Source organism: Staurois parvus, unplaced genomic scaffold (genome assembly GCF_062004578.1).
Source record: "Staurois parvus isolate SC_StPar_1 unplaced genomic scaffold, SC_StPar_1.0 ptg000249l, whole genome shotgun sequence".
NCBI classification, from domain to species: Eukaryota; Metazoa; Chordata; class Amphibia; order Anura; family Ranidae; genus Staurois; species Staurois parvus.
The window spans coordinates 9,031,504-9,057,283 of NW_028318045.1; the positions used below are offsets into that span (position 1 = coordinate 9,031,504).

The 25,780-nt window shown below is 41.6% G+C and overlaps 1 protein-coding gene across 3 annotated transcripts in view; it reads left to right on the plus strand.

The window, feature by feature from the left end:
• The window catches only part of FGD4 (FYVE, RhoGEF and PH domain containing 4), a 219,754-nt gene that overhangs the window by 61,936 nt on the left and 132,038 nt on the right, over window positions 1-25,780 (plus strand). The window contains exon 1 of one of the 3 annotated variants that reach the window (XM_089680745.1): window positions 2,603-2,760. The exons of 1 other annotated variant lie outside the window; for it this stretch is intronic. The gene's annotated coding sequence lies outside the window, so the exon portion shown is untranslated. Of the gene's footprint in view, window positions 1-2,602; window positions 2,761-11,295; window positions 11,444-25,780 lie in introns of those variants that run through there. One more of the 3 variants, XM_089680746.1, reaches the window with a different exon arrangement.

Consider the following 25,780-nt stretch of genomic DNA (forward strand, 5'->3'; position numbering starts at 1 on the left):
AGTGAATGCAGGGTCCTGGGTTTAGTAGCACTTTGACATGAAAAAAATATTTTTCAAACTGAACTCCAGGCAGGTATTAAATTCACAAATTAGTATAGCTCTGTAATCATTAATACATTGTTAATGTTTTTTTTTCAATGCAAGCATGTACACTTTACTGTACAATAGAGCTCAGAGAGGGGGAAGAGGAAGCAGTACAAGGAGCTAATCATTGAAAGGAGCATGTTGAAAGAAGGGGAGAGCAAAGTGCCAAAAGATCTCACCAGTGTGCAGCTTATCTTTTAACCGGGTGTGAATGGTTAGGTGAGACCTGTAAGTAAAGTCTCCTCTACTGGGTGTTGCTGTAAGGCAGAGCTGCATACATCTTAGGACTGGATGGGGCAGACTTCCAAATCCTTTGTTCAGTAAAACAGCTCATATATATAATGTATATTACACCTGTGTAATTAGCTGGTTGCCTGGAGTTCAGGTTTAAGTTTGGTATCACTTGTTTGCTTTACATTGACTTATGGTGCTCTATTTTTTTTATATTTAACAGATTCATATAATTCGGGTTCATAGTAGGCTACGTCTGCTACTTGGATATCATTGTCCGCTTTAGATATTAAAGGCATAATCTTAATTTGCAGATCCATCATACTGTCACATTATAGTCCGATATGGCTGTATCCGAGTCCTTTAATTCAGGTTTAATCAAATTCCAGTAACCTTTAGGCACCTGGCAAATCCCTGGAAGGGAAGGTACTCCGTCAATGATATTGACTGATATGACACAAGTAAATTATATATACATCATGTATGAAATGAATGATACCATGCAGAAGGGGTGATAACAGGTCAAGGAGAGTAGATTATCAATATAACGTTGTCTGGGTCCATACACTGGAGACACAAAGTGGGTTGTCTCCAGCTTATTGTCATATAAATACAATTTCTGGGGACTCCTACAGTATCTGCAGAACACTGTATTCCACTGGGCCATGCGCTTCAAGAAAAGACAGAAGTGAAATATAGAGTTCGCTCACCAGATTGTAGTTACAGTTAGGAACGTATATAAAGATCAAGATGGCCTGATGGCAAAATATTGATGGGGTGCCCTGGTGACCTCCCTACTGTCATTAATCGTAACAAAGTTAGAAGTAGTAAACTCACTTTTTATTAAACCATATCGGTCTCTTCTGCCATAAATGCTTCCTTCTGCCTGTCGGCTGTAATGTACACTGAGCTGCGCATGCACAGCACTGCATACATTGAGGGCACCTGGACTGTGCAGCAATAATGTGACTCCTAAGTGCATGTGTAGGAGTGACCTCATTGCGGGCCCATCCATTCAAGTGGGCGAAGAGACGGAACCTGTAAGGAAACCGGGTGAAGATGGAAGCACCCGGGACCCATGGGATCAGTGATCACACGTGGGAACACTGGAGGGCACATTATGACAGGTAAATCTGTCATAATTTGCTAGTATGGGGTGCATACTAACACACATTATGGCATTAACCTGCTAGGGGAACGATTCAAAAAAGTTCAAATAAAGTTTACTACCACTAGTGGATTGCAGAGGTAATTGTACCCTATACCTACCCCCCACCCCAATTAGCATTTATGAACTTTATAATGTGTAATGTTTTTTTTTTATACAATTAGCAAAATTCCCTGCATCTATCCTGATATCCACCCTTAGCATTGCTAATTCCTCTCCCAGGAAGAGACTTATTTTATTTATTTCAGGTGTGTGTGCGTGCGTGCGTGCGTGCGCGCCTACCAGCATGTCTTTGGAATCTGGGAGGAAACCGTACCCAGAGGAAACCCACACATGTACAGGGAGAACATGCAAACTCCAGACAGGTGGTGCCGTGGTTGGGATTCAAACCAATGACCCTAGTACTGCCAGGCAGAAGTGCTAACCATTTAGCCTCAAATGTTCTGCATGTGTGCATGTCTTGTCAGGGATCATGCTGACAGCAGGAGTGATCAGAGTGAGTTGAACTGAGGTTTCATTGGGATGGGGCTCTTTCATTGTCCAATCAGCAAATTGGGTGTGAGGAGCTGACAGTTTCACCTTCCTGTTGTGTTGTCTGGCAGAAACAAAAAATTGCCTAGACAGACCTTCTAATCCTTGGGGAGATAACTGACATATGTATATTTGAACTGTGGATTTAGCAATTTGCTTTAAATATGCCCATAGCATACAATAAATATTGCATAATGGCGTTTAGTTTGCACAATGACAGTGTGAATCAGTGCCCTTTTTTTAGTCTTGGGTTGCATTTTTTCCTTCCTCTGCAGGGCTGATGGAGCAGAAAAAAAAAAAAAAAGTCTTGCTGACAAACTTGGCTCTTCTTGTGCCTGCATTGATATGCTAGCTCTCCTCCGAGGCTTTTATCCTGCAAACTGGAGCACAGAAAAAAAAAAACCACCTGCCTATCCTTGTCTTGGGGGATTGCTAGGTGCAGCATGGCCCTTCATTAAGAAATTTGCAAAGCGCAGGCACAAAGAGAGAAAAAAAAAACCAGTTGCCCAATAGGCGAGAGACACATTCATCCAATAGCGGTGAACGGGCCAGTTACCAAGGAGATTCTGCCATCTGTTCCCTCCCCGCTGGAATGTGGAGTGTGCTGGGGAAAAGCTGGAGCAAGCAGTGTGCTGGATGGATGGCTGGCCACTCAGACCTGCAATGAAGTCTAAATAGGAGAAGCCCAATATTTAAAGGATCCTGCAGGTGCCCTTCCCTGGGAGATTTTATTTGCACCAAGCAAGGTAAGCGTTGCCTTTACAAGCCCTATAACATAATCCTGCGCTGTAGAGTTTTTTAGTTTTGCAAGCTTGCTATTTATCCGGTAAAAGATGCAGTGCAGGAGGCAAGCAGCCCTGTGCGCTTACAAAGCATCCGGATGGGAATGTATGATGCTGATGTAGTTACTAACAGCAATGGGCAGTAACCAGCCAGTTCCCACCTTGCTCCAGTTTAGATCAATTATTACAATGAAAAATTATTTTCTTGGCCAAATCTGTTAGAATGAATCTAGACCTAAATGGACGAAGTGTCATGTATCAGTGCTCATGTTCTGACAGTGCAGTAGCCAATCAGTTCTTTTCTTTTAGAGCAGTTATGATAGTGAAAAATAATATTTTAGCAAAGGCTGATAACTAATACAGGGCTTAAAGCTGAGCTCTGGCCATAAAAATGTTTAATTTAAAGCGGAGTTCCACTCAAAAGCAGAAGCTCCACTTGTTTGCCTCCACTGCCATATTTGGCACCCTTGGGGCCAAATATTGATTGATCAAAATAGGGTGGAGCGGATACCGGTTTCTGACAGGTACCCGCTCCCACTTCCGACTCAGTTTGCCGCGGCAAAGTGAGCCGGAAGTTCAGCCCCCTCCTCCCTCCCGCAGGTCCCAGGGGACTGCCAGACCAATTAGGAGCCGCAGCACAACTCGCGCATGCGCAGTGGGCACCAGGCTGTGAAGGCGCAAGCTGTCACTGCCTGGTGCCCACAGCTGAGATGCCAGCACCGTGGAGGGGAGAAGGGACGGTACGGGTGAGAACACCGCTGGACTCTGGGACAGGTAAGTGTGTGTTTTATTAAAAGTCAGCAGCTACAGTTTTTATAGCTGCTGATGTTTATTAAACATGAAAATGGCTGGAACTCCGCTTTAAATCTATTTCTCAAAAGTGGATATAAATTCACTTTGTGTACACTAAATGCGTTTGCAAGTCCAGATATTACCTTGTAAAGGAAGCAGTGACAAAATCACTGTGCTGTACATAGCCTGTGCAGAGAGCAGAGCTTGTGGGAGGGGCCTTCAAAGGTGCACCAACTACAGGCCGCCTGCAGAAAACTACAGGAGGAGTCGGAGACGAGACCAGTCACCCTGCACAAGGAAAGAGCAGCAGTGACTGGTCTTTATTACAAGACGTTCCTGCACAGAAGCAAAGTTTCACACTGGATTCCTGCACACATCTGGAAGAAATACACAAAGCACACCAAGATTCAAGTACAGGATAATATTGAATTATCCTCGTGGTGTTTTCCGATTACTTAAGTACATTTTTTATATTCTATATTTTACGATATATGCTATGTATTTATGAAATCCCTGTCAAATTTGGCAGCATAACAAGAGCCACTTACTATCATTCTCCCCGAAAGGCCTTACAATCTCATTTCCTGAACTGCAGGCAGACAAAAGGGCTGAAATTGGGTCAATTAGGACAGTCTCGGTGGGACAGCGTTTTGGGGAAAAATGGACAGCATTCTTACATTGCTGCACTGGAGTCCTAAGTGTCTCTCTTGGGCATGATCTGCATGGAGTCTGTATGGTCTCCCCTATTTACATAGCTATTCTTAAGGTGCCTAAACCCTGAGTCATTTGAGGATGGATGTGTGTGTATACGGTGAAGAACACACAAACTCCATGCAGATAGGGTCCAGGAAGGGCATGAACCCAGTTCTAGGGCTCTAAATTATCCAGTTTGCCAAAATGCTGCTCCATTGGGGTTGGTGATGAGCTCGAGTGTGTTCAGACTAGAACTCAAATCCACCTGAATGATCCCACTAGGAAGCTGTCACCTGCATGGGCTAATAATTCGTGGCCCCATGCCCCACAGTAATAGGTATAGAGTGGGTGTGTATACGTGCCGCCGTGGCCTTGAAATGCCTTGGTTACTTATGATTGGTCCAGTATAATGACAGCTTCCACTAGGACTTGCTCAGGTGGGTTTGGACTAGGATCCGAACATGTCTGAGCTCATCCTTAATCGGGTTCTGTCTTTGATCCGATTGCTGTGGACTGCTACATTTTACTCAGTAAGGTCACTGTGTATAAATACATAAATGGCCCATTTAGCAAACTTGGAGCCGTTCACTTTAGGGTCATTCCAAATCACAAGGGAGCACTTTTTGCTTCTGGAGGATGGGAGGTTTACCCTGCTCATACTGAAAGGTCTCTTCAAGAGCTGGAAATGTGGAAGAGGAGCAAGTTCTAGCCCAATGTAGATTGTGAAAAACCGGCAGACTATAACCTGCTATTATTTATAAGTGATAACACCGTAGACTGTCTATCAATGAAATATCTGATTTTCTTAAGGAATCAGAAGAATTTTTTTTTTTCTGGTTGGATCATATTGGAACATGCTTTAACATGGGTTATTTGCCTTCCTCTGGATCAACTGCAGGATTATGGTTCTGTGGATGGGCAGTTTTTTAATCAGTTCATTCATTTTTCTTTATTGGTTGGACTTGGTGTCTTTTATAACCAATTGCTCACATGTAGCCAGAATGCTGCTCCTTCTGGGTTTCTTTTTTAAACTGATCTGATGGCCGAGTTACTCTCTTTTATTAACTAAGGCCAAAGGTCCTTGTTGTACTGTCCCTGTTACAGTCGCCTGGTTGCTGTACCTGCTTAGTCCTCATGAATGGTTGCATTGTGGTGCTGTGTAAGCACGCTAGGGTATACCATTGCAGCACAGTTCCCCGTCTGCATTATGTCTTACACTGCAATTCTCAGCCGCCGCGTTAAACTTTCACGCAGCGTCTGGTTGGTAGACTGGTAGCCTTGGCTGCCTCTCCCCTCCCTGCGTTGGAACTGCTAGCTCCTTTCCTATACTCCCCCCTGGGCCATCTTCTTGTTTGTCCCTGATCCCGCTGTAGGAGGATGGGGAAGATTGAGTCTTTTTGCTGATAATGAATGCATGCTTGGAATTGTTTTGTATGCGACAGATCGAGGAGGATAACAATAAAATGCTTTGTTTTTATATTTTGACACTTTGAAAGGGCAGTGAGGGCCTCGTGATTGGTTGAGGTTGAAATTATCTGAAAGGAAACTGCCAGTGTTGCCCAGTATTGTTTTCAGTATCTGTCCATGTTTTCAGTGGTAAAGGAAAATTCTTATCTGAGAGATTTTAGTGTGTGTGTGTGTGTGTGTGTGTGTGTGTGTGTGTGTGTGTGTGTGTGTGTGTGTGTGTGTGTGTGTGTGTGTGTGTGTGTGTGTGTGTGTGTGTGTGTGTGTGTGTGTGTGTGTGTGTGTGTGTGTGTGTGTGTGTGTGTGTGTGTGTGTGTGTGTGTGTGTGTAAAATAGGTGAGGCCCTTTTTTTTTTTTATTAGTTAAACTCCCAGGATAATCAACTTTTAACAAAGGTAAATGGTTTCTGTTATGCTGCTGAATTTGACAGTGGTCTCATAAATACTTCTACAGTGTGCGGTAATATATAAAATTTAAGTCCTAGATTGTAAGCTCGAAAGGGCAGGGCCCTCGAGCGCCTCGTGTATTGTTTTTTGTTACTGTACTGTCTCATGTTCTGTCCCCCACTATAATGTACAGTGCTGAGCAAACCTTTTGGTGCTATATGAATACTGTATAATAATAATAATAGTCTTCCTGTGGGTGCGTGTCCCTAAACGCACCCAGACTGATGTCAGATTGGGAACTGCAGCTGTATCCAGAACACTTGTGAATCCCATGCAGGCAAAACACAGTCCTCACACGGGTGTACACCTAAGTGCATCCATTTGAACGAGGCCCAAATCTTGATGTGTTTGGTATCTACACCTAAGAGCCATAATATTATGAGCGACCGGCTTAACCCATTGAGGCATGGACTCCAACAGAGAACTGAAGGTATGCTGTAGTACCTGGCACCAAGCTGTCAGTAGCAGATCCTTTAAGTCCTGTGAATTGTGAGGTGGGGCTTTCATGGATTGGACTTGTTCCAGCACATCCCACAGATGTTGGATTGGATTAAGGTGTTGACTCGGCCTCCAAATTCTTCAGATCTCAAACTCATTGTTGTGTTTCTCAAACCATGTTTAATTAGACCAGGTCAGCTTCTTCCATTGCTCTGTGGTCCACTTCTGATGCTCACATGTCCATTGTATGTGTTTTTGGCTGTGGACATGGGTCAGCATGGGCAACCTGACTGGTCTGAGGCTACGCTGCCCCATGCACAACAAACTGTGATGCACTGTGTGTTCTGACACCCTTCTATGGTAGCCAGCATTAACATTTTTAGCTGTTTGAGTTACAGTAGCTCTTCTATTAGTTCAAACCAAATGGGCAAGCCGCCACTTTGCTCTTACCCAGTCGTCTAACCATTACTATTTAGCCCTTGTCAAAGTCACTCAAATCCTTACACTTGCCCATTTTTTTTCTGCTTTCAACACATCACCTGGGACCAGGGACAGCATGTTCACTTGCTGCCTAATGCAGGCCGTACATTGGTCGAATTCCGAATGATTTTTCGTCTGAAAATCGAAAACGTTGTTCGCTTGGTAATCCGATGGTGACATCAAAGATTTCGAAAATCGGCTGACCAAGTCATAAAGTTCACCCCATTGTTCCGGAACAGAAATTTTGTACAGGCGAAACTCCTTTTCCTTCCAGATCACGGCTCATGTGCATATTCTTTTCGGAAAACCGATCGTATAATTTGACCATCATTGAGTCGCAAATCGGTCGCTTTTCACAAATTTGCCAACATGCCCGATCACCGAAAAGGGGAGGAACCACGAAAGTCGGCCGGTGCCATTGACTCACTAACAGAGCGAAAATCGCCCGATTATTCTTAGGTCCAATTTTCAGACAAAAAATCGGTCGAATTTCGACCTATGTATGGTCGGCATAATATATCCCACCGACTTTCAGATGCCATTGTAATGAGATAATCAGTGTTATTCTCTTCACCTGTCACTGGTCAAAATGTAATGGCTAATCAATGTATTTACTCAGCACAGACTAATATTTTGTATTTTATCACAAATTGGTGATTATATTACATTTGTATGCAATAAAATTTACTTTAGAGTGCTTTGACACTGTTCCAGTGTGGTTTGACTGCATTGCAGGAGCAGCACAGCTATTGCTAGCAGCGGTGGACTGACCATTTGGAAACTCGGGCACTGCCCGAGGGCCCGGGGTCAGTAGGGGGTCCCATGAGATGCCCCTGGTACTTTTTTTTTTTTTTTTTTTTTTTTTTTTTTTTTCATAGGCTTTTTTGAGTTTGGGCAAGGACACAGGATCCCCTATTGCCCGGGGGCCCCATGAGTTGTCAGTCCGCCCCTGATTGCTAGGTTTGGTGCCGGTTAGCTGCACTTTCCGAAATAATGTTCCATGGTTTTGGTGTGCTTTCTGAAAGCACACTAAAATTGAGGGCATAATGCAACTCTATAAGAAAGCACAGCCAACCTGCACCAAACCTTTGGGTAAGCTGCGCTGCTCCTGCAGAACGGTCAGACTGCACTGGTACAGCGGGAAAGTGCTCTTAGTGTATTTTGTACTGAAACTTTGCACTTGATAAACGGTTTTGCTAATATCGTGTGATATAAATAATTGGAACTACCACAGTTGTTTTCTGAGTTTCTGCTTTTAGGGCCAGTTCATACCACAACGCAGTGCAGGAAACCCACATTTCATGCATGTTTCCTGCACTGCATTCAAAACACACTGCAGTTGGAGTCTACAGCGGATGTCACTGTAAATTAATGACAACCCAAATGCAGTGCATTTGCCTGTATCGGATCACATGGTACAGAAGTGCCATTCGATCTGTTTGCTGTGCGTTTTTTTATAAAGAAGTGCATGCACTACTTTTGCTGCAGTCCAGCGCAATTTCAGCCCATTCAAAGGAATGGGCTGAAATTGCACTGCACCCAGATCACATGTGAATCGTGCAGGAATACTCAATGCGTTGCTGTGCAATTCGTGGTGTGAACCATCCCTAAGAAAAATATCTACTGTTTGGAGATTTAATTCATCTTCAGGCCTAAAAAGTGCATTTAATATGTGTGCAAACAATGCAAACATGGCTCTGGCAGCAAAGGGGTTCAAGGGGGTTTGGAGATCTACAATGACTGGTTGATCAGAAACTTCCTGTAACAGATGGTAGCAGTTTGGACCTTATGCAGGATACTATTTTCCATACTTGCTTCATGTTTCCAGGGACAGTCTCGGTTTTTGCTAGTTTGTCCCTTTGAAAAGTGCCAGTTACTATAGCCTCATTTTGTTGACTTTCTGGTGTCTGAGCAGAGTTGTTGTTAGGAAGCATGGGGCCCCATGCTTCCTATCTGAAAGGCACCCCCAGACTCCCAAATATCAAACAATATTTTCACTAAAAATACAATAAAATCATTTCTAGCGGATAAAAACACAATATAATTTGCAAAATTCCTACTAAATTTGAAATATAATATTGTATTGAGTTAATAAATTAAGCTCTGTATGTGAATTAGGCATAGCTCCCAACTGTCCCTGATTTTGAACAAAGTCCCTCCTTTCCTTCTCATTTGTCCCTCAGTTTGGTCTAATCTATATAGTTGTATATAAAATGCACTTTTTATCTTTCAAAAAGTGTTTCCCAATGCTAAACCATTCATCCAATCTTTTGGATTGCAAAAGATTTTTGAAATTGCTGCATTTGTCAATTTCGAAAAAGCCAGTATAAAGGAATAGTAGTGGTAAAAAAGCACTTTAACTAATTTTTTTTTTTTTTTTTTTTTTTTATAATTCTCCTTTTACGGGGGCGTGACAGTGTGTGTGTCTTATGCCTACATATTTTTGCTAACAGATGTCCCCCGTTCCCATCTCAAAAAGTTGGGAGAAATGGAATTAGGTTTTGGGGGCTTGTTTACATGGGTGCCCTGGCCTGTACAGTGTTTGTGGGTTTTTTTATGTGGTTGGAGCTGTGTGTAGGCAGCAGGGGCGGACTGACAACTCATGGGGCCCCCGGGCAATAGGGGATCATGGGGCCCCTGTGTCCTTGCCCAAACTCAAAAAAGCCTATGAAAAAGTTACCAGGGGCATCTCATGAGGCCCCCTACTGACCCCGGGCCCTCAGGCAGTGCCCAAGTTTCCAAATGGTCACTCCGCCCCTGGTAGGCAGGCTGTGTTACGCTATGGGGACACAGCGGCTGTACGAAAAAAGCAGCAGGTCATAATTTGACAGGCGTGTGGGTGCAGGTGTACGGCTCCAAATACAGACAATGTATATCAGTTCATCTGTCCCTTTCTCTGCAGCCTCAGCTGCACTGGACAGTGAATGAACAGAAAGCGCTCTGTATAGAGGCTCTTGTTCATTCAGAAACTGAAGCATAGAAAAAACAGTGTACTATGCATCAGTTTTGAATGAACACAATGAGTGATAAGTACCAATCACTCATTGTGTTAATTTAGGAAAGAACGGGGCCAGTAAAGTATGACCTATTTTTCTGGCCCCTTCCCCCACTCTCCATCCTGAAATATCCTGTGTGCCTGCAATACTCCATGGGGGGGGGGGGGGCACACATGGGGGCCCAGGTAGCAGGGAGAAGAGGATGGAACACAGGGAGGGCAATTGGTGTGGCAGAGGGGCATTTACTAGAACCAATCACCTGTATGGGTCTCTCTGCAGCATCTAAAAACCAGAAGGGAGAGGAGGAGAAGCTGGATTTGAGCTTCAGCAGATCACTGATAACCCTCCATGCCCACATCAGATTTCCCCTTGCTGGCTCATGCTCTTTACAAGAGGATGGTGGTAACCCCTTATCAGCAAGCCTGTGTCTGAGTGCTCACAGAGTAGATATAATGCAAGTTAACCCATAAAAGATGCTCCTTTTTACTAAAGCGGTAGTAAACCACATAAAACAAAAGGAGAAAAAAAAAACCCTGCAAGGTAAAGGCATAATGTGCTAGTATGCATTGCATACTTGCACATTATAAAGGCCTTGCCTTGAAACAAAGCCCTCCAGCGGCCCGCTGTCTTGGCTTCCATATTCACACAATCTTCCTTCCAGGTTCACGAGCTCTGGCTGGCTGAACCGTGATAACGCATCCAGAACATGTGCGCAGGAGTCCTCGGCCACGACATAGCGCTCTGCAGGAACGGCACGGGTATGCAATTCCTTCAGAGCACATACACCGAATATCGAAAAGGGCTAATATCTCCTAAATGATTCACGTTTAGGAGATATTCATTTTCCTACATGTAAGCTTACAAGCTTACCTATAAGTAAAATTATGAAGAGTTTACTACCACTTTAAATATTTTATCATGCATTTTTTTTTTTTTCTGTAATCCCATATATTTGTATTTTTGTTACAGACTTGCTTAGAAGCAGAAAGTCATGGTAGTTTACTTCTGAGAGTCTGTGTCAGCTATTTCTGTTATGTCTGCTTGGAGTAGTTGAAACTTGTGTATATTTTTTTTTTTTTTTTGGTTGCACAACAGACATCATGTGATATGTTTTTAGGATTCGATACTGCAGAGCGTCCTGCTAGAGAAGTTAAAGGTCTGCTAAATGACTTGTTGGGTTACATGAAAAGAGCTTTGAATGACGAGGAAGGGTTACAGGGTAAGGCTGCTGGCGTTTTTTCTGAGCTGAAGACTTTGATGGAATTGTAGAGGGAGATTCTCCTACATGCAGCTGACCTCCTGTTTGGTTATCCCATGGAACATTTCCACCTGTCACCGGTAAGCTTCTGAGGTTACAATAACACTTGAATGTTGGCATCTTTGGTCATTTTTCTTTTTTTTTTTTTGTTTTGCTCATTTGGCTTGAGTGTGTTAGCCAACGAAAAGTTAGTTACAAGGAAGAGGAGATGTCGGGTGTGAAATCATTCATTATGCATGTTTTTTGCACGTTTTCAGGCTCTCCCATTTAAGTTGGGGCCAAAAATGCGCACCCATGCACCAAAGAATCTCCTGTACTTTTTCTGAGCATTGACTGTCCATGCATCACTCAGATTTGAATAGGCACAATAGGATGGCATGAAAATGGAGTGTTGGGCATTTTACGTAGAACTAAAGGCAATTTTTATTTATATATCTTTTTAGTTTTGGATAGATTGGAGAGGGTTTGGAACACCTGTCAGGTTTTTATTGCCATCTATGCCCCTGTAGGGAGATTCACCCTATTTGTCATAATTGATGTCATCACCAAAAGTGAGAAAATCCCAAATTCTGGGTTGTCCCCAGAGCAGTAATAGAAATGTAGTTTTCCAATGGGGACAATAGTGCTGGTGACAACCAGGTATTCCCTCAGTTGAGAGGAATTTCCTTTTCCTGTTTTGGTTGTGGGACAGGAAGTGAAGGCAAATTTCCCCAATGGGAAAAAGATGGAATCTAAAAACCTCACAGGGGTTCTAACCCTCTAGCAAAGAAAGTTTTTACTTTTAGGCTGCATGCACACGGGGTGTTTTGATAACGCTGGTAACGTTAGCTGTAAAGTCATGTTAAAAACATGAGATTTTCAGCTTTTTTTTTTTTTAGCATTTCTGCTTTAGCCTTTAGTGGTGTTTTTCCGTGTTTGCGTTTCTTAGCATTTTTGTTTACCCAAAAAAAATGTTTTCAGTAAAAAAAAAAGTCCAAAAACACCGGTTTGTGGTGTTTTACCGTGTTTTGCCACGGTTTGCTGCGTTTTGCTGCATTTTTCAGCGTTAGAACATTTTTACAGCTAAAAAACTCTCCTACAAACCCACTAGTCCTGGGTTTTTTATTTTTTTGCCAGCCAAAAAATGTCCCTGCCAAAAAATGTTGATTACAGTCATGTGTGCATGGACACATAGGATAACATGCTGGGGGGCTTACTAGCTGTAGAAAAAAATGTCAAAAGCCAAAAACAGCCGCTGTAAAAACATCAAGTGTGCATGAGGACTTATTTCTATATTAAGTGCTTCTGGAAACACTCTTTTGAGGGGCTCAATTGGCTGGCAATAGGACAAGTACGTGTAGAATTCAGAAGCCCGTTAACCCTGTCAAGGAGCCACCAGGTAATTGTTAGGTCTTGTTCACATGGGCATATTATAGTGTATGCCAATGCGAGGGCCATGCTTGCTCAGACAGGGATGTACAGGTGTTCCGTGCATCCCTCTGCAGGCAGTCCCATTCATGTCAATTGGGACACAGCTGCTGGTCCCAAAATTAAAACGAATGCAACCAACAAATCTAAGGACTAGTAAGCTGCTGGCTTTCTCCCTGGCACAGCACTGGTCTGGTCAGTAGTACCACCGTTTAGAATCCATTCTGGCGCTTTGGATATTAATTTGGCCTATGGAAATGCACTTTAAAGCACGGGACCAAGATGTTTTTGTTTGCTTTTATTAAACTGACACCATATCCTCACTTTCCAAAATAATCCATACACACTCACTACTTAATGGCCCTGTAATTTGTTTTTTTATGAAATTGTTTCTTAGGCCCCTTTTGCACAGGGCGGATTCCATTCTGATCATCGGGGGATAGGGTTGCCACCTCATCCCTTTAAAACTGAACACATGTTAATTACACAGGTTCTGAGGCTAATTCAATCCGTTTAAGGCACTAAGGGAGTTTAAGTACCACTTTAATCAGCCACAGAACCTGTGTAAATAATGTGTTCAGTTTTATAGGGATGAGGTGGCAACAGATCCCCTGCTGATCAGAGAAGAGCGGGCACAGATGACAGGTCCATGTCCATTCAGGCACAGGCAGAGCCTGCTCTGCATGGGCGGCTGGGAGTAAACTGACAGCACTGTCGGTTTACACCTGACTACCCTCCCATCCAAGGGACTCCACATCCACAGGTGGACTCCAATCAAGTTGTGGAAACATATCAAGGTTGATCAGTGGGAACAGGATGCACCAGAGCTCAATTTTGAGTGTCATGGCATAGGCTGTGAATACTTATGTACATGTGTTTTTTTATTTTTAATACATTGCAAAGTTTTCAAAACAAACTTTTTTCGCATTGTCATTATGTGGTATTGTTTGTAGAATGTTTAGGAAATGAAATTTATTCTATTTTGGAATAAGGCTGTAACATAACAAAATGTGGCAAAAGTTAAGCGCTGTGAATACTTGCTGGATGCACTGTACATTAGTCCAAGCTAAACCAATGTTTGTGTGCAATAAGGAACTGTATGTTTTCAGTACCTAATATTTTACACTTACTGTAGTATATAGGGAACTGTTTTTTAGTAAATGCAGCAGTAGCCATACATAAAGCACACGTTGCTAGTGGTAACATTTTTATATTGCAAATCATGGTCGGATCTAGGGGGGTGGTGAGGTGGGCTATGCCCCCCACCCCAGATTTTAGCTGTGCCCCCCTCCAAAGCCAAGCTTAACCTGCCACTATATTGCCCTAACCTGCCACTATGCTGCCCTAAACTGACACAATACCACTCTAATCTGATACTGTACCGCCCCAGTTTGACACACTACTTCCCTAGCCTGACATTATGCTGATCTCAGGTATGCATTGTGTGGGGAGGAGCTCTGCTGCCTGTGCCCAGGCTGTGTGCAGTGCAGAGATGGGAGAAGGAGCTGTGCCCCTGTCCTCTGCCCTGCCAACAGTGACCCCCGTCCTCTGCCCTGCCAGCAGTGACCCCCGTCCTCTGCCCTGCCAGCAGTGACCCCCGTCCTCTGCCCTGCCAGCAGTGACCCCCGTCCTCTGCCCTGCCAGCAGTGACCCCCGTCCTCTGCCCTGCCAGCAGTGACCCCCGCCCTCTATCCCCCTGGCATTTTTTACTGCACCCCCACATTGGACAGGTAGATCCAGCCCTGTTGCAAATGTCCAAAAATAGTCAGTTCAGCTTTAAGTACCCTTTTAATGCTCCCTAAGGTAGCCCAAAATGGCCCAGTCATAGCCAGAGCATCTTAATGAGCATCAGATTAAGAATGGGATCATAGCTACTTTACAGTATGAATGTCTATACCATGCTAAATTATGTACAAGTGTAATACTTCCAGGTATTTATTACCTCCAACAGAGATCACAATACTCTTCCTGACAATGCCTTCATCTGCTTCTTTTTTTCTCAAAAGGTGCAAAGCCATCTATGTTCAGACATCATCCAGGATCATCATTCACTTTATGGACTGATATTTGGGCTCAGAGATGACACAATCATGTAAATCCTGGTGCCTGGGCAGTTCTTGGCTGTGTTCACAAATGCATGACATAGAACAGCCCCTGATGCAGCTTCTCAACTTGTGACTTATTACAAAGTTACGATGTTGCAGTCTGAGTGAGGGGAAATGCTTCCTTTTGTTTGCAGAAGACTGCTGATATCATCCCAGCCCAGGCAGAGTCACTTACTTGAGCCCAATAGTGGCTTTTTAAAGGTAAAAGGGGAAATAAATAACACTTATGGAAAGAATTCATTAGAACATCATTTGCTGATTATCAGCTGACTCTTTTGTTGGCTAGACGCATCAAAGTGCTGACTTAAACCTGTCTGTGGTACCCTATTGATTGATGTCAGTGGAGGTAGAACATTTGTTAGGCAGTCCATACATGGATGGAATTTTGACATGTATGGGCAGGCTGGTTGTACATCTATTGATCAGCTTGTGTGCTACCAGCCTGTCTGGTTTTTCCCAGTCGATCAGTGCCATTGGCTCTAACTTGCAAAACAGTGGTCACTGTATTCTACCAGCGGTAAGTCTTTTCACTGTCAGAATGCGAAGGCGCAACAGGAAGGATTCGCCTATCCATATCGAATAGGTTCTTTTTTTTTTTTTTTTTTTTTTTTTTTTTTTTTTTCATTTAACCCACTGTTTGAATGAAAAAAAAAAAAGAATCATGCATGGCCAGTTTTATTGTATATAACAATCAATCACAGATCCTATGTTGGCATCAATGGACAATGAAAAAACATCTTTAGTTCTAACAAGACGAGCTCTTCTTCCAGCACTTTGTGGTAGACACCTGTGTTCGCTTCACCACTAAATACCATAATATTCATGAGTATTACAGAATGGCTGATCATAAAGAATAATCGCAAGGCCCCTCTGTACTTGTTACTGTACGCGTGGTTATATGTGTTATTTCATATTTTTATTTTGTATGGGCCACCAGCCCACCAAGATGCAGAATATATCAGAGAGGAACCCCTTTTTTTTTTTTTTTCTTCATTGCAATGCACTACAACTCACGGTAGCACCAACGCGGTTACCACAATGCTGGGAGTGAAGCCAGCCTAAAGGAACTGGTGTTCACCTTCAGCACACTCATTTTACCATGGCCTGAAACCTCTGGTGCTAAAGGGCAACTGCTGTTTTGTCCACTGGCTTTCATGACTGAGGCCTATTATTTTGAAGCAGGCCCTCCAATGAGCACTGGGTAGTGGTCTGGTATGAGAATTGGGATTACACATCGTTCTGGCCTGTTCTCCATACCATGGGAGTGGAAACACCCTGTGCTCTGACTCACGCCGCATTAAACAGCTTTAATTCAGCAGTTTTCTTACGGCCAGTTTAATTGTTTCAGAATGTCAGCTGGCCTGTTCTGGGATCTGCTCTGGTATTCCCGGTGGTCCCTGTCCTTGGAAAATCTGTTTAATATTTGATGGGAAGATCAAATTAATTTTCTAGCTCAGGCCGGTGACAGATTATGCTGTAAATCACCACCTCCTGCACTCTTTTATGTCGCGGGGTTGTTTGTGCTGAGTAAAATGCAAGTAATCCCTCATTTTTAGTTGGCCATTGTGTGGGCTGGGACAAATGGACAGTGCTTTGGACTTTCCTAACCTTTTTACCATGGAGGAACCCTTGAAATCATTTTCAGAACCCCAACTAAAACTTTCTCCACATGGTATATTATTATTTCAGGTGCCTAGTGCCATCAATTTATGCAGCACTTTACATGTATAGTACATTCACATCAGTCCCTAACCCTCAAGGGGTGCACAATCTAAGGTACCTAACTCACATTCATACATACACATACTAGGGCCAATTTAGACAGGATCCAATTAACCTGCCAGCATGTCTTTGGAGTGTGGGAGGAAACCAGAGTACATTAGAGTGATTGGTAGCTTGTAGAAAGTTTTAAATAAAGAATCAAGGAAGATTAGGCAAGGCAACTTCTCAGACAGAAGAGTATTTATATGTACACGACCTGGACTTTGCATGACATGCATTTCAAAAAGTTTACTAAACCTAGGGCCACATGGATGACTTTAATCTCGGAGACTGAAAAAAATTGCCTAGAGATACATTTCCCTTTGTCATGCAATTTATGCTTGATTATGGCTCATGCACACTGGTGCAAAAAAATTTGCTTTTATCCATTGAGCGTTTTTTTTTTTTTTTTTTTGGTTGGGTTTTATGTTTTTTTTTTGTTTTTTTTTAGATATTTAGAATTTGAACCCTACTGTATAGTTTTTCTATGGGCCCGTGAACACAGCTGTGTTTTAGATCTTTAAAGGAAAAACATATATATATATTTTTTTTTTTTTTTTGAAAAGTCAGTGTCTGAGGTCCAGCGTAAGATCCATATTTTACACTGCAGGCATGTAAATGTTTGTGATTACATTAACATGCAGACTTGCAAATGTACTCTATTGGAGTCACCTGCGCCTTAGTAACAGAAGGGCGCTACGCAACAGACAATGTCTGCACCCTAGCAGTAGAATCCCATTTACATTGTAACATTTATTTATTACAGGTACTTATATAGCGCTGTCCATTTACACAACGCTTTACATACCGGTATATGTATATTGTACACTTACATCAGTCCCTAACCCTCAAGGGGTGTACAATCTAAGGTCCCTAACTCACATTCATACACATACATACTAGGGACAATTTAGACATTATCCAATTATCCTACCAGCATGTCTTTGGAGTGTAGAAGGAAACCGGAGTACCCGGTGGAAGCCCACGCAGGCACAGGGAGAACATGCAAACTCCAGGCAGGTGGTTCCATGGTTGGGATTTGAACCAACGACCCTAGTACTGCCAGGTGAGAGTGCTAACCATTTAGTCACTGTGCTGCCATGTAACATGTAAGCCTATGTACAGTGTAAGCACATAAACGCTGTTCTGATTGCCAGCCAGTCTCTATTAGATCGCACATATACAGGATTAGTCTGTAGTTATAGAAGCAGTTCATTTCGCACAGTAAGAACAATGTGACTGAACACCACCATTGTGATGCAGATCTCATTGAATTATGCAATTGTGCTTTAGATCACACTATACTAGCATTTAATGTGCCACAAAAAAGACAAATGATTTGTAGGAAATTTCTGCATGAAAGCAAAATTCCCGTGTAGCCGGACAAGTTTTGTCATACAATCTGTAGTAATAAACGCAATATAACAAATATCTTTCAAAACTATCCCTCCCCACTGCATTTTGTTGAGCTATAGATACAAGTGTGGTAAACGGTTAATGGGCAAGTAGCAGGGATTTTTTATCATTTTTTTTATGTGACATTTGATTGTGTCTGTAAATATTCTGCGTAAATCAGAGAGAAACTAGTTTTGCGAGTTGTGCTTTGCCCCTTTTTGCTGCTGGTATGCAGATGTATCCTAATGGATTGTGTTCATAGTTCTTGATGCTGACTTAACATAAACCAGTCACCTCATCGAGCCACTCATTAATCATAATAATAATACTGCTGTCCAGGCGCTTCAAAATCGCAAAATAACCAATATGGAGACAGGAAAAAAAAGGCACCCTCAATCACATGTATTGTAGTGTCTGCTCCAGAAGCGGTGCAAAGTGGGGGATGGAAATGAAGACAAGTGCATGCTATTTGCTGTTTAATAGTTATACCTTGACTTCTTGCCGTTTCTGCAAAGCTCATGTGACCAAATGCCAGGGCTTTTATTGACATGGTTGTCACACTAGGGAGCTAAGAGCAACATTTGCTTCAGGAAAGATTTTTCAGCCCTTCTCTCCAAAAAACTGTTAACATACATTTAAGTTACATGTCAAACCAAAACACTTTAGTTTTTGGATACAAGAAGACAGTTTAAACTTGTGTGTGATACTTGCCTTGTTCTTCCCTCTGGTGCTCACTTTTCTCCGATACTCTGGGTTGCGGGTATGTAAGGGTTGGTGCCCCTTTATAGATAGGTCCCTCCCCTGGGTGAATGAATCCTTTGGATTGCCAAACAGAGAAGCGTGACTTGTCACTCCAGAGAACACGTCTCCACTGCTCTAGAGTCCAGTGGTGGCGTGCTTTACACCACTGCATCCGCCGCTTTGCATTGCACTTGGTGATGTAAGGCTTGGATGCAGCTGCTCGGCCATGGAAACCCATTCCATGAATCTCTACACACACTTGTTGAGCTAATCCGAAGGCCACACGAAGTTTGGAGGTCTTTAGCTACTGACTCTGCAGACAATTGGTGACTTCTGCGTGCTGTGCGCTTCAGCATGAACTGAGCCTGCTCTGTTATTTTATGTGGCCTACCACTTCGTGGCTGAGTTGCTGTTGTTTCCAGTTTCTTCCACTTTGTTATAATACCACAAATAATTGACCGTGGAATATTTAGTAGGAAGGAAATTTCATGGATGGATTTATTGCACAGGTGGCAACCTATCACAGGACCAGACTTGAATTCACTGAGCTTCTGAGAGCAACCCATTATTTCACAAATGTTTGTAGAAGCAGTCTAGAAGTCTGAATCCAATGATTTGGAGGAAGGTGTGTGTGTTGTGTTTTTATATATATATATATATATATATATATATATATATATATTATGCACATCAATATTTTTCCTTTCATTTCTGTTTTTTTAAACTGTTGAAGAAAGAATTTACCATCACCTTATGTTCCAGTGACAATGTTGTTATTGCTGTCAGAGTTCAGCCCTCTATGGGGACAAATATAGGGCCAAACACTAACAGCAATAACTTCATTCAAAGCTGGATTTAAAAAAAATCTTACAGAAAATGCTACACTGTTGTTTCCAACGTAGCATCTGGTTTACAAGTCTTATATTTGTCATATGAATATTTTATTATTTGATAACTTGGGTAGAAAAAGTCATGTGGTATTTGGCATCAAGTCATTCCATTTTTGGAACAAGCCAGAAATTTTAGAGATCATTCAGAAAGACCTGACTTAGACAATCTCGGGGAAAGCCTGGAACCAGTAAGTTCAAAACCTTTTGTGTACCCCCCTAAACTGATGAAGTGGCAGATGTAAGCCAACAAAACACGTCTTTTCAGTGAAATAAAGCTCTATGTTGCTAATCAAACATTACGACCCCGATCCATTCTTGCAAACACCACAACGGGTGCCTCTGCTGTTTTAGATCACTGATGGGTGTTTTGACCTCCTCCTATACAAGACACTGGCATGATTAGTAACATGCGAATAGTGGCGCTGCCACTTATTGACTTGGGTATGGTACAAATCTGATTGCACAGCTGCTGACCATGGCTGTTTGGGCAATATGTGCATGGGGATAGTTTTTTCAATTGGCAGGAATGACAGATTCTCGTCATCAGTTGCCCATCTAGACTTGATTGCTGACCTTTCCTGCTGAAATTGCTAGCTTCCTGGGTATTGGTCTGATCCTCTTGCTCCAGTGCATGTGTGCTTAGCTGCTTACCGTTGCTCATTAAATCATTACTAAATAGAGGAGTGAAGTATAAAAATAGCAAGCACAAAGGTCAGATAGGACCCAGGGCTACTCTCTGCGGAGATAATAGATCTGATGGAAATATGGGTCAAGCAGAAGATGAAACTTGTAACCCAAAATCCAAGTGGAAGAGCCCTTTGTTGGAAGTCACCGAGGAGTTACTAATAGTTCAAGAGAGGTCATCTTTATGGAATGCTTGTAGCCAAATACAGCCAGGAAAATCTGGAGTACACGAGGACCGAAAAACAATGCCATGCAAAGACCACACACTGCAGAAGACAAAGGAGCTTTGTGTCAGAAGTAAGGTAGTCCATGTGGATGCTGGAGTGGGATTGGAAGGGAAGTCCTTGGAAAGATTTGTAGATACATATGTATCAGAATGACAAAAATGGCTGTCAATGTGTGTTTGTTTTTAAAGATTATTTTTTGCATGTAATTTATAGTTATTTCAAACAAACTCCTATAGACTTTGAAGCAGCTGTATTTACTAATTATATAGAGCCGGGTTTCTCAACTAGGGTTCTATGGAACCCTAAGGTTCTCCCTGAGCTTGCTAGGGGTTCCTTGAGCAATAAGCAATTTGGACTCTTGGATAAGTAACACTGACATTAATGATCTTTTGAACTATCTGTACGGGGGGCGCTCTTCCTAATAACCACAAAAGTAAGGAGCATTTTTCCAAGTGACCATCACACTAATGTACTGTGAGCTGTAGATATAGTAGTTATTAGCAGGTGTTACCTAAGACTGGAATGTTGTTTAATAGGTTCCTCCATGTTAAAAAGCTTGAGAGAGACTGCAGCCAAAAAAATTACCCTGACAAGGGGCTCTCCTGCACTGCAAGGGTTAAATTGCCTAGTTTTTTTTTTTTTTTTCTATTTGTTCAGGCAGAGGGACTAAAGAGATAGATCGACTCATGAATGGGAACAACCATAGATAGATCAAAATTCAGCCCATTCCTGCTTAACCAGCCGAATTTCAATCCATTTTTTTTAATATCTTGGAATTCAGTATTAGTGCTAACTATTAGCTTATATTAAATGGAAACCATATTCCAAGTGACCCTAAAATCCACATAATAATGCAGCTCCATATTCACTAATACACCATTTATTTTATGCAAACAGTGTAAGTGCCTGAATATGACCTGGCATTGGCCTCTTGCAGTCTCCTGTGCAGCAGGGCTCAGGCTGAGAGGGAGAAGCCGAAGCCAATCTATTGTACTTCAGTGCTCATGTGCTAACAGGGACATGCTGATAGGAGGAGAAAGAAGAGATACAAGTTCATAGCCTGTGACTGGACAGTGAAAGTAGAAGCAGCAGACCTAAGGGAGAGACCAAACCTGTAAGTGTTACTGAACTGCAACACTGAAAAAAAACAGTTCTCCTGCCCTGCCAGACAAGGCTATGGTGTGTGGCATTGCTGTGTAAATTGCAGAACTGGAAGGACTAGAATACAAATCCTTCAGTAGGTAAAAGAGCTCTATATATGTATTTCATCTGTGTATTTAGCAGTTTGCGTGGAGTTCAGCTATAATATTCCCTTCCAATGTAACAAGTTTGTATTTGCAACAAGTAATTTGAGTCCCAACATGTACAATAGTACCAGTTGTTCTTCATTTTTTTTTTTTTACCCTCTAAAAACAAATGATGGCTGTTGACTCTTTGCCTATTAATAGAAAATGCTGTGAACAGCTGAAAGACGGGAAATGTATTTCTCTAAGAAAAGTCTTTTAATTTGCAAAGGTTACTATAGCAAGGATAAGGGCATCAAGGGCCTTCCAAAATGAGAGCAAACCTGCTGCTGGGGCAAAAAAAAATCCTAAACCTGTCCTATGTTGGACACCTATAATGCTTATGTACATGACATTTAGTAAATGAAAGTGTCTATGCCCAAAACTTAACTCTTTCATGACCAAGGTCCCATGAAGGCTGAATGCCCATACCAAATTTAGCAACGTCCGTAGGCGCTTAACTTGATAGCTTTATAGCTATCACTATATCTATAACTATAGATTTTCATTCTTTTTTTTTTTTTTTTTTTTTTTTTTAATTTACTTTTAGTTAGTACATTGTTGTAAATTCTTTAAAGGTTTTTATTTTATTACAGGTTGTCAGATGTAAAAACATTTTATAATTTTTTAAAACTATTTAAATGCATTTATTTTTAGTCTGTATATTTGTTTAACTTCGGCATCCATCAGCTGTCACAGTGACTGTCTCTGTTTAAAGCACAATGACTGCTGCACTATAAAAGTGGCGCCAACTTAAAAAATGTTTTTTGTTATAAGTGTAAATGGAATATAGTGCAGCTGCCCCTTTAAGTGCCAATAACACTTTAAACATGATTTCATTGCGGCTTGCATTGACTTCTGTTAGATCAAATCGCAAGCCGCAATAAAATTGAACCTCCAAATTGTACTGAGTGACAACTGCTGCCTATCAGTGCCCATCAGTTCAGTCGATCAGTGGCCATTAGTGCTGCCTATCAGTGCATCCACATCAGCGCATCCACATCAGCGCACATCTGTGAAGGAGAAAAATGTATAATTGGAAAAAAAAGGTTTTTCTTAGTTTCTCAATTTTCGGTCTTTTTTTATTTGTTTAGCAAAAAATAAAAACTCAAGTGTTGATTAAATACCACCAAACGAAAGCTCTATTTGTGTGACAAAAAATTATGAAAACTTCATAGGTGTACAGTGTTGCATGACCGTGCAATTGTTATTCAAAGTGCAACAGCTGAAAATTGGCCTGGGCAGGAAGTGGGTAAAAGTGTCCGGTAGGCAAGTAGTTAAGGGCAGGAAGATCAATGAACTACAAGATCGCTCGCCAGCACCCTAATAGTTCAATGAAAAATGCAAGCCATCAGTTGCAGTGGCTTACGGTATTTGTAGTCTGTGCATTCACAGGAAACTCTAAATGATTGCTGTGGCTGTGTGGGCGGAGCTCTGCAAAGCTGCGCTGCGTTCAAATTGTGGCTGCGGGTGCAGGGTCACATCCCCCACACGTCATGTGGAAAGGTGGGGAATTTGTGGGAGAGGGGGTGCATACTGAACATGTCACAACCTAAATACGGGTTTTCAGGAAGGTGAACTTTAATGCAGAACTGTCCCCTGCAGTACTTCTTTTCTCCCACCTAGATGTCTGCAGTCTGATGGCTTGGCATCATTCAGCCCACTTCCTCTGAGTCCAGGTTGTCATGAACTATAGAGAAGGGCCCAAAACAGCTTATTTTCTTTTAATGATTTACAACACGCCAGTAAAGTTTTGTGACCAAAGCCTCCTAACCAAATGTGTGTGATTTTAGCAGAAATAAACTCCACAAGTTGAAAAAATAAGAAACAATCGATTTCAAAGACCCCAGATTTCCCCATAAAGAGGGCTGTAAAGTCCCATGCTATTACAAAGAGATGCTGTTGATTAAATAAAAATAACGGGACCATAAAAAAAATACATTTTAAATAAAACAAATATTTAAAAAAATGTAAACCGTTCCTGATAAGCCCCCCTCGCTCACTTGTATAGGCAGACATGCACATAGGTCCTACATGCATATGTAAATGGGAATCACACCACACATGTGAGGTAACACTGCAAATGTCAGAGCAAGAGCAATAAATCTAGGGCCAGCCATCCTGTGCAACTCCAAACTGGTAACCTGTAAAGGCTTTTAAAGCATCGCCTATGGATAATTTTAAGGTACCATTATTTGTCGACGGACTTGTGCAATTTTAAAGCAAGACATGTTTGGTATCTATTTACTTGGTGTAACATAATTTTTTATATTTTACAAAAAAAAAGGTATTCTATTGGGTTTGTGTTTACAAAACTGTATTAAAGTGTATCTTACCCAAACAATTGCGTTTGAAAAATCACTGTGCAAATATTGTGTGTCAAAAATTGGAACACCCACCATTTTATTTTCCAGGGTTGTAGCTTGGGTAAAAAAAAAATGTTTGGAGCAATAAATAAGTTTCTAGCAAAAAAAAGTGCTGATATTTTACAGGTATGAAAAAATGACAGAATTGGCCTGGGGGTCATGTGGTTAAAGGGGAACTAAACTCATCAAATTAACGGTTTCAAAAAAACATTTCAGACATGCTGGGATTGCTAACTGTCACATTTTAGCTTGTGCTCTCAATCAAACTGTCAAGCCATCAAGCTCGTGTCATAACTGATCTACAACTGCCATGTGGCTGCACAAATGATCAATCATGCTAAGATGGCAGCTTCTTTGCTGAAAAGCATAGAACGGTTTAGTTCCATTTTAAGGCTCTATTCACATCTGAGTGTAGCATTTCTGTGCATTTTGTTCACGTGTTTTATCACATTTTTATGCACATTTGGTAATATTTGTTTGTGTTTTTGTTTTGCCATTTTCTGGCTTTTTAGTTCTGGCATTTTTTGAGGTTCAGGCATTCTGTTTCAGGAGATTTGGGGTAGAGTTTTATTTATTTATTTTTTTCTCCCTGAGCGATTTGGAGCTTTGAGCTTCGGGCTACAAAAGGCTCAAGTATGAATGGGGCCTAAGCCATAAACCCATTTTTTTTCCTAAAGCACGACTGTTTAAGCACTAAGAATGAATGAGCTGCAGGAAACTGTTCTTGTAACTTTTTAACAATTGATCATAAATTTTATTTACAGGGTTTTTCTATATAAAGAGAGCGTTTGATTTATTTCTTGGTTACATTTTAAATACTGTTTCTGCACTTTAACCAGTGAAAACAGCAGCTTGTTCTGTGCTGGAAGTTGGTCCTAAACAGCAGGTGAAAGTGAGAAATCTACTTTGCGTGAGGCAAATCCTCACCTCCAGCCAAACTGCTAAATGCATAGATATAAATTGATTTATCGTATGAAGGATTCTTGATTTGATTCAGTCAATTTTTGATCCAGGCACGCCTACCACACAGCACAAAGTGGTCAATGAAGCTACAACAGTTTGACATATGGCTTGCCACTGACAGCCACGGGCTGAAAATTACAGCCATATGGCTAAGAATGAATATAGCAAGCAACAGGTTGTGTGTTGTGCTAATACATGCAATAAATATTACTCCACTTTCTGCACACATGAACAGCTATGCACACCATAATGTATATTATATATATATATATATATATATATATATATATATAATATACATTATATATAATATATATTATACATATATTGTGCTCCATCAGAAAAAAATTACGCAAGTCCACTTTCCAGCAATACACAAAAATGCACTACTATATGTTGTAGTGCACTGTATTAGAAAAAATGGTGCAGGTCAGATTTTCAGTAGTTGGTAGTATCCTCAAATAACATGCTTTCATGAAAATCTCTGCAGCTATTTGAATTGGTTCTTTGGAATTAAACCTACAGTTTGGTCGCCTACCCGTCTTAAGCTTGCTGATTAGCATGATGTTGCAAATACATCCAATGTTCTTTCCTC